At 47.0% G+C, this 9457-nt stretch overlaps 1 long non-coding RNA gene across 1 annotated transcript; it reads right to left on the bottom strand.

Moving 5' to 3' along the window:
* Positions 1–1438: 1438 nt before the first annotated feature.
* On the bottom strand, positions 1439–9025 carry LOC121837715. The gene is made up of 3 exons (XR_006078318.1): positions 8942–9025; positions 1749–1887; positions 1439–1659 (listed from the first exon to the last, which is right to left on the bottom strand). It is a non-coding gene; the product is annotated as an uncharacterized LOC121837715 (long non-coding RNA).
* Positions 9026–9457: the final 432 nt, after the last annotated feature.

Here is a 9457-nt window from a genome sequence, read left to right as displayed (position 1 = left end):
ACAAGCGGCGTCAACGACGCGACGCACATCTCATCAGAACTTTGACCGCTATTCGCCTCAGGAAGTGAGGCTCTTGAAGAAGGGGGGAGTGTCACGTTCCTGAAGTGACAGTGAAAGCGAAAGGCGAAGAAGGGGGCAAGCTCGAGCAAAAGGGAAAGGATATGCTCGAGCAAAAGGGAAAGGATATGCTCGAGAAAAATGGAAAGGAGAAGCTCGCGCACGACATTGGACGACTGAACCTGAAGGGCGGCAGCTGACACGCGAACGCTCCCGGCAGCCCAGGCTTCGCTCCTGGTGAACCCTGGCTCCGCTCCAGGTCTTCTCGCCGCCATCGAGCCGAAGCGACGTCGTGCCTGCTGCTCGCACCAGAAGCCCGGAGCATTGGACTTCGAGCTCGAAGGCGGACGCAAAGGGGTGTCCTCGCAACACTCCTGTCAACCCAGGCCGCGTACCTGGTCCGTCAAAGGATACCATCGAACCGGTGCTTCGAGGCCTAGAGCTCCTAGCAAGCTTGGATCCACACCCGTAACATCGAGGAACAAGGCCGCGTCCCGTTCCAAGCAAGATCGACGCTCGAGACTGTGAGTGTTCTCAGCGCGCGACCGAGACTGTCTGACTGTAGCTATTTAACCACTCTATTTTTTTTTTCCTTTCGCTTCTGCTTATAATTTTGTTTTCTGTTCTGCTTTCTTTTGTGCTTGTGAGTAAATGAATTTTTGTTCGTCTACTTATGTGTCGCTTCGTCTTTCGACATGCCCTCGTCCCCTCGGAAGAACATGACAATGTCTCTGTCCGGTCAAAGCATCTGTATATGACTAAGACTGGGTTCTTTCGGATATGTGCAGCAATTCTTGGCAGCAAGCGTCGGCCAATCAAGAACACGAGTTTGTTCTCGGCCACCAAGAGGAAGTATTTTCAAGACGAGCTATTGCCCGCTTATATGAGTTTCAGCATTTGCCAAGGAGCGCAAAATCAAAGCCCGGGGATTGGCCATTGCAAAAATGTTGACTTGGAAGCACATAGGGAGGAATCTTTACAAAAGTATCCACCTGCCTCAACAGGTGAAACCGAAACTAAAAACGGGGGTTCCATTTGAAAAAAACAAAAAAACAATGTCTGCCCGAGTTAACTCAGGGGCAGCACGGAGCAAACAAGCCACGGTACGAGTATGCTTGGTTCAGGCTTTTGTATGGTGGTCGATCCCTACTGAAAAATACACCAGGCCGAGAGCTGGTGTGACTTGATGTGACACCAGACTTTTTCACGGATGTGATTTGGGACGTTTTCTGGTGTTCTGATGTGACACCAGAAATCTGGTGTGCTGCTGTGACATCAGAAATCTGGTGTGACACCAGCAGTCTGGTGTGCTGGTGTGACACCAGAAATCTGGTGTGACATCAGGCGGTGGTGCTTTGGTGTGACAGCCTCTAGTGTGACATCAGGCTTTGTTGTGGTGATACCAGAGCACCTGTTTACTAAGTTTACTAACTGTTGCTTTACTCAGAAAAAAGGGTACAAAGATAAGTTTAACAATGTTGCTGTCATAACTACTTTATTGAAGCATAATTTTGGAGGGAAAAAATGTCATCTAATTATATAAAAAAAATGAAGGGGATGGCCAGTGACGTGGTGACGTTTGAGGCTCTTCCTCAATCCAGCCTAAAAGGAAAAGATCAAGTGTCGTTTCAGCTCTTACAGCCCTTGGTGAAACATGCAGCGACGATAAATAGATTTTCATCTATACTCACGTTTCTTCTACACCCCCACCTCTTTCTCGCCGACGCAGCTCACTAACTTTTTCTGAAAGGTAGCGGCGGATGTTCTTCGCCCTTCCGGCAATGACCCCCTCGTGGGCTGTGGTCTGTCTTGCGTAGTGTTCGAAGAAACCTGCAACATAAGAAGCATAGGTTTAAACAGTGTGCTAAGCACCAATTCAACAGATAATGCCAATATTGTTTCACCACATGAACCACGATAATGTGGATTAAGTTTTCAAGCAAAGTGAAATGAAAACAGTTGCTTATCAACAACAATGGAAAAAGCAACAGTGAAGCATTCATGCTCAAGATAGCTATAAATTAATTAGTAGCTCATGCAGATCTGCACGCCAAGCACAGTAATGAAGGCTATACCCCCTTTCAAGAGCACATCTGCCCTTTAAAATATCAAGCGAACCTATAGTCTGTAGCTGGTCAAGAATAGCAGGAGAAGTCTCTCTCCAGATTAGTGGAGCCGACACTGGAGAAAACAAAACCACAAATCATGGCAAGGAGGGGTGGTTTCCTCCTCTCCACCCTCCTGCTATTCTTAACCTGCAATAGACTACAGCAACCAAATTTAGAAATATTAGAATGCTGTTAAAAACAATATAACAGATTGCTTATCGGGCTTTTTCCCAAGTTCTCAAATTCCCCTACTTTTCCAGATTTTCCCGCACTATTTCGATTGAACTCGCTGGCCGTTACAGAAGGGTGACAGCAATCTGGCAATTGTGCTGAGGTATTGAAATTGCTTTCCAAGTTGCTCAAGAACTTCCTTGAGCATGTCATATACTGAGCACCGTTCAAGCTGTCCGGCACAGGTATAACCGAGCTTGTGCTTTAGAAGATGCCAGGTAGGCTCAGTTCCCATTAAAAGGCTTCTTCGACAGCGATATCACAATAATAATATTGATGGTAATAAGAATAACAACATTATTAATAATTTCATTTTTGAAATAAATGGAGGGGCATAAGGGAAAAAGCCTCCAGTGGAGACTTGACTAACATATTTTCACTCTGAAGACACAATACAGAAAAAGAAGGTCTAAAGCAACTATGTGTGTGAAGCACAGGTCACACATAGACTGAAGTGTCCACCGACAAGGTCCGACAAACCAGGAGCCAGAAGATCGTTCTATTCATCGTCCCTGCAAGAGGCTGGAGACACGTGGTGCTTCCCGTCTGTTTAATAGTAGGTTGCGACGTCTTGCGATGCTTTGAGTAATGTGACGATCAGTGCGTTCTGACACACTGTCATGATGCTTTAATTTGCGAATTTCCCTGGCTTGGCCAACATAAGGGTTTCATTGATATTACCTTCATTTTACAGATTCTTAAAATTCCCTGACACTCTTAGGTTTTCCCTGTCGGTAGAACCCCGTTACGTTACCTTTAAAACGCCACAAGCAAATTATACGAGTCAAATAACTTTTAGAAAGCAAACAAACCCAACTATTTCAAAATTAGATAGACAGGACAATCTTTCAGCTTCAACAACACTTATTTTTGGCTTCAAGCTCAAAGCCCGCCGTACGGAAAAGGGAAATCTTGGGGGAAGGAAAGGAACGGGAGGAGGTTGCCAAACGAGGAAGGGAGAGGGGCTCGACTATAGACGCTTTACACACGCGCCAGAATACTGCCGCCATTGCTGACCTTCTCTTGTTTTACCGAGATACCGAGGCACTGAAATTGGTGTGGACGAGCCTCCACAAAGGCCAATGTCGGGGAGAAAGACAGAATAAAATCTAGGATGGCAATGACCTAGCCTGTTATGGTAATAATGAAGTGAAGTAAACGTAATAAGGGGAAACAAAAACTGAAGGTCAGTTATGGCGGCGCCCATGCACAGCTGCTGCAATGCGTCTATAGGTGCGGGATAACGGAATGAAAGGAAAGACCGCTTCTGCCGGGGACCTTGTCGCCTGGCCTACTCTGTCAGCGTTCGGCTTCCATTGTGGACCTCAGAAAGGTAATCGCCTTTCTTGAGAGCGAAATGGAAGGGCTGCTTATGGTCTGCGGGCTTGCGGCCATTCGATAGGCCTCAATTATTTCGCTCTCGACTCGCTCGCAGTGGCCTCCCATGGTTGTCGTGCCGGCGAAATTAGGAGCGCAGCCGGGACATTTTCTCCCGTGAATGGCGATCAGGTGCTGGGAATCCGAAGCAGCTCCTTTCGGCGTCCATTTGATGTTCTCGGAGTTGGTCGTTGAGGCATCGCCCCGTTTGCCCGATGTACCTAGCCCCGCGGGACAGGGGGATCACGTACACTTTCTTTGTCATGCAAACGGTGAACTTCCTTGCATAGTTTTTGGTACAGGTGGGTTGTGGGGGTCCCTCTCTGTTGACGGCCCTACACGTGTCGCCGAGTCTCGATTTGTACGTGAAAAGCACTTTTGTGTCGTATTTTGAGGCGAGAGCTCTTAGGCGGCGAGATGTTGTGTGGATGTATGGAATACAGGCTGGTCTTCTGGCGACGAGTGAAGTCTCGGCGATTGGCCTGGACCGGGGGTTTGTAGGCAATTTTTGTGAGGTAGCCAAAATCAAATCTGCAGGGTAGCCTGCCCTCCGAAGCCGTGAGCACTGTTGTCTTAGGCTGGCCTCCCATTGGTGGGCGCAGGACTTTGTGTATGCCGCAGAAAGCAGGCACCTCACTATGCCGGATTTTACGTTTTTTGAGTGTGCGCTTGAGAATGGAAGCACCGCCCTGGTTGTACACTGTTGGAAAGACCAGCACGCTCCTTTTTCGGAAGGTTGGAGGCAAACCTCCAGGAACTGCAGTTCGCCTTCCGTGGGGTCTTCCTTCTTGAATGATAGGCGCCCAGGCGAAGCGCTGATTGCCTCGACGATAGCCTCCGGCGTTGCGTGGTTATGGTGAATGATTAGATAATCATTGACGTACCTGAACACTTCGCAGTCCTGGGAATTGGTTTGCAGATGTCACTGGATGCCTTGGTCCGCCACGGAGAGATAGATCTCGCTGAAACTCGGGGCCAGACACGATCCGACGCAGACTGAATGAACACGTCCCCATTGTGCTTCACCAGTGTTGACCGGAGGTAGAGCTGGAGAAGTTCCAGCTTTACCTCCGGTCAACACTGGTCAAGCACAATGGGGACGTGTTCATTGAGTCTGCATCGGATCGTGTCTGGCCCCAATTTCAGCGAGATCTATCTCTCCGTGGCGGACCAAGGCATCCAGTGACATCTGCAAACCAATTCCCAGGACTGCGAAGTGTTCAGGTACGTCAATGATTATCTAATCATTCACCATAACCACGCAATGCCGGAGGCTATCGTCGAGGCAATCAGCGCTTCGCCTGGGCGCCTATCATTCAAGAAGGAAGACCCCACGGAAGGCGAACTGCAGTTCCTGGAGGTTTGCCTCCAACCTTCCGAAAAAGGAGCGTGCTGGTCTTTCCAACAGTGTACAACCAAGGCGGTGCTTCCATTCTCAAGCGCACACTCAAAAAACGTAAAATCCGGCATAGTGCGGCATACACAAAGTCCTGCGCCCACCAACGGGAGGCCAGCCTAAGCCAACAGTGCTCACGGCTTCGGATGGCAGGCTACCCTGCAGATTTGATTTTGGCTACCTCACAAAAATTGCCTACAAACCCCCGGTCCAAGCCAACCGCCGAGACTTCACCCGTCGCCAGAAGACCAGCCTGTATTCCATACATCCACACAACATCTCGCCGCCTAAGAGCTCTCGCCTCAAAATACGACACAAAAGTGCTTTTCACGTGCAAATCGAGACTCGGCGACACGTGTAGGGCCGTCAACAGAGAGGGACCCCCACAACCCACCTGTACCAAAAAATATGCAAGGAAGTTCACCATTTGCATGACGGAGAAAGTGTACGCGATCCCCCTGTCCGGCGGGGCTAGGTACATAGGGCAAACGGAGCGATGCCTCAACGACCAACTCCGAGAACATCAAATGGACGCCGAAAGGAGCTGCTTCGGATTCCCAGCACCCGATCGCCATTCACGGGAGAAAATGTCCCGGCTGCGCTCTTAATTTCGCCGGCACGACAACCATGGGAGGCCACTGCCAGCGAGTGGGGAGCGAAATAATTGAGGCCTATCGGATGGCGACAAGCCCGCAGACCATAAGCAGCCCCTCCATTTCGCTCTCAAGAAAGGAGATTATCTTTCTGAGGCCCACAATGGAAGCCGAACGCTGACAGAGTAAGCAAGGCAACAAGGTCACCGGCAGAAGCGGTCTTTCCTTTCATTCCGTTATCCCGCACCTACAGTCGAGCCCCTCTCCCTTCCTCGTTTGGCAACCTCCTCACTTCCTCTCCTTCCTCCACGATTTCCCTTTTCCATACTCCCACGGTGCGGGCAAGCTTTAAGCTTGAAGCCGAAAATAAATGTTGAAGTTGAAAGATTGTCCTGTCTGCATCGTCCCTTATGTGTCTCCACTTTCTAAGTGGTTAAAAAGCACCAACACGCTCAAATAATACAAGTGTACACTAAATAGGTTGGCAGAAAGCAGTGGCATGACGTTTCAAGCAAAAAGCTTTCACAAACATATTGACTTAAACTCTATTAACGTGTTTAAGTCAATATGATCCAAAACTAAGAAAAGTAATACGTGCAGTTTTTAAAGTCCTTTTGTGCTTTATATGCTGCTAGACAAGGTAAAGGCGATGACCCCCGTAAATCTGAGGAAACCTTTTCAGCAGCTGACGTCAGCTGTCACCCCTCTACCGCCTGCCATGCTCATCGTACCTGCTGCACTTGTCATACATGCATAAATATGTAGCATGGGGCAGTCCTTGCAATCGCTTCGGTCAATTTAAACAAAGATGTGTGGACCGGCCATAACGTTTTCTTCTGGGACACCATTTATGGTGCTCAATACGAAAAGAGCTTGCCGAGCGAATGGTCTTGTGCCCCCACAGCTGAATCTGGCGCTCCAAGTCGCACATATGCACAGATCAGCCAGGCATGCAATGGCTGCTTGCGGTACGTGCATAGCCCACAAATGATTACTGCAGATTATGACCCTGCAGAATGACTGCATTTATCTTAGTCACAACATAACATTTCTTTTATGGGCAAGATGTCTACCAAATAATTAATCTCCAATTCTCCGATTTTTCAAGATCTGGCAGCTGCTGCCAATCATAGAGTACATGAAGACCATCCACAATTTAAAAGAATTTGTTGCAATTGTTCTCTCATGTTGCTGAAAAACAAATTAGTTGAGCAATATACCAGAATTATTCTAACAATTTTGAGTCGAACTAATACAGGGTTGGCCAAAATGAGTGCTCAAAAGCCACAAACTAGTAAATTTTTAAAAAGACAGATGGGGGATATAAGGGAGGGGGTGTTATGGCTGTTTATGAGACTATCCTTTTATTTATGCCAAGACATAACTTATAATTTGGCTAGTACAGTTCAGACCGTTTTTTCGGACACCGCTATTTCGAACATGTCCACTTAATCGGACGTCTTCGCTGAACCGTCCCATGAAGTTTGCTGAACCATCAGTTATACATTAGCCATAGAGTTAATGTATTACATTGACCGAAATTTAGGACACCATAAAGCTCGTTGCTTGATATTTCGGACATAATTTGCGTGATTTCCTCCGTCTACAGTCATTTAACAGCCACCACAATAATGCCGTGAGCGTAATCACCGTCACTTTAGTTGTTCTGGTTTTCACTTGTAGCCTCGATACCACATACTACGCAGTAAAGAAGCTGAATTGAGGTTACAGTCGGGCTTCCCAGTTCAGCTATAGCCAACATGGCTGCTGTTTGTTCTAATGTTGCGTTTCTCAATGCAACCACAAGAAAATCAGCCGTCTGCCGTTCTTGTGCTGTTTGAGTGAGTGCTTGAGTTGAGTTTTCTGTCCAATGGTAGTGAAGTAAGCTCGGTGGGCTAAACATTGTCTCCAAATAGTGCCAAATGACACCAACTTCATATTTGCTGTGTGCACCATCGAAGGTGCAACCAAAGCACACCACCGTGATCAACCATATCAACAAACATGTGAGAAGTGACCAACATACAAAGTTGCACGAGAATTTAATATTGACATGAAGCAAGTGGCCAGTGCGAAGCGAAGTGGCAGACATTTGATATCGTGGCTGAAATCTTTTTTTTCGGACTGCTTGATTATTTTGACAACTTGGGGTCCCTACGAGTCCGAAAAATCGGTCGGCGACTGTATAGAAATTATGGTTTCAAGACCTAATCTGCTTCTCTGTTCGAGTCTTGTCATCCTAATGTCTTCATTAAACAGAGAAAGTAGGTGAGACATGCCACTGAATAGGGCTTAGCAGTTTTTCATTTGCATGTGTGCATAGAGCAGTGGTCTCACTATCTTATAAGGCAGGTGCATGGCATTGTATGAACAAGGTTCAGCTAGCTTAGACACCAATTTTGGGTAAATTTTTTTGCACAAAACTAATGCTGCCTCAACCTAGCCCGCGAGGAGGCGCCAAAAAGGTAGCATATTTTAACACGGAGCTTACCCTTCTACCTGATTTGCCCCTTGTGACCATTATATGTTACTATAAAATGCCCCAAAAACTATGACTTTAAACCAAGCAATTTTATATGTCACGTTTTACATTTTTTGCCTGTTTCTGATTATAATGCTGTTATGAAAAAACTTGATGTTTGGCCCCAACTATTTGAGCTTGAGGGTCCTTGGATCACAAGAGCCACAATTCGGGGCATGCGGCTTGCGAGCCACGGTCCGCTCACCCCTGGCCTAATCCAACTTGCATTTTCAGAAATGTCTAGGTTGGCCCAGTCTCTATTAACCCTTTAACTGCTAGGTTTTATTTTGCAGGCGTTGGACAGTCTGGGCTTGCAAATTAACAAAGTTGTCTAAATAAAGTTTACACAAGCTGTTAGCCGGTGACATCACAAGGCAAAAATCTGTTTTTGTTGATTTTTCATTAACAGTGCCACACAAAAATCTTGGCAGCCTGAGTTTAACCGTTGAGTGGTGGGAAGTTGCATAGGAGTGTGCCTGGGTGTACTCGTACACACTACTCGGGCACACTTCCAAACATACCGTACATCTGGTATGTTTGGCCAACAGCAGAAGGCATGAGCGAGGAATCAACAGAAGCCGACTACTTCCTGCTATGAAGTAATCCTGAATGGCACAATAAAGAAATAATAGACCTGGCAAAATTAACAGCGACTTACTACGTATGGCTTTCACTTTCTGGGGCGTCATCGGGGCTTGCGGCGACATGTTGGGGTTCGCAGCGATGCTCCGGTTTGAAAGGGTACCAATTACGCTGCGGCGAATGAGGACCTCCGACGACCATATAGCCACTGCCGCCTTCTTAACAAATAAAGCGTCCCTTTCTGCACCCAGCAAGGTCTCGAAGGTGTCCTTGTGCAGCCAAACATTTTCGCCACAGTGCATCTGTACAAAACATGACAAAAATTACATTTTATAAAGAAGCAGGAATAGTGGCTCTTCTCAAGTAACAGAAACATTTCAAGAGCGATAAAATAAAACCTCTTCAGTGGGCCTCTTCCAAGGCAATTGATAATCCAGAAGGAGCACAAAAGCAATGCTCTGCAGCACACAATGGAGACTAGAAATTATGGTTGGCTCCTGTGGCATCTGAGAAAGGAGGAAAAGGAAAAAATTGGAAGTGAGAACTCATTGTCATCCTTTTAGGAATAATCATTGTTTTATACTTCCCATCT

This window comes from Ixodes scapularis, unplaced genomic scaffold (assembly GCF_016920785.2).
Source record: "Ixodes scapularis isolate PalLabHiFi unplaced genomic scaffold, ASM1692078v2 PGA_scaffold4__175_contigs__length_147842914, whole genome shotgun sequence".
Classification (NCBI taxonomy): domain Eukaryota; kingdom Metazoa; phylum Arthropoda; class Arachnida; order Ixodida; family Ixodidae; genus Ixodes; species Ixodes scapularis.
This window is presented reverse-complemented; position numbering and strand designations above follow the sequence as displayed.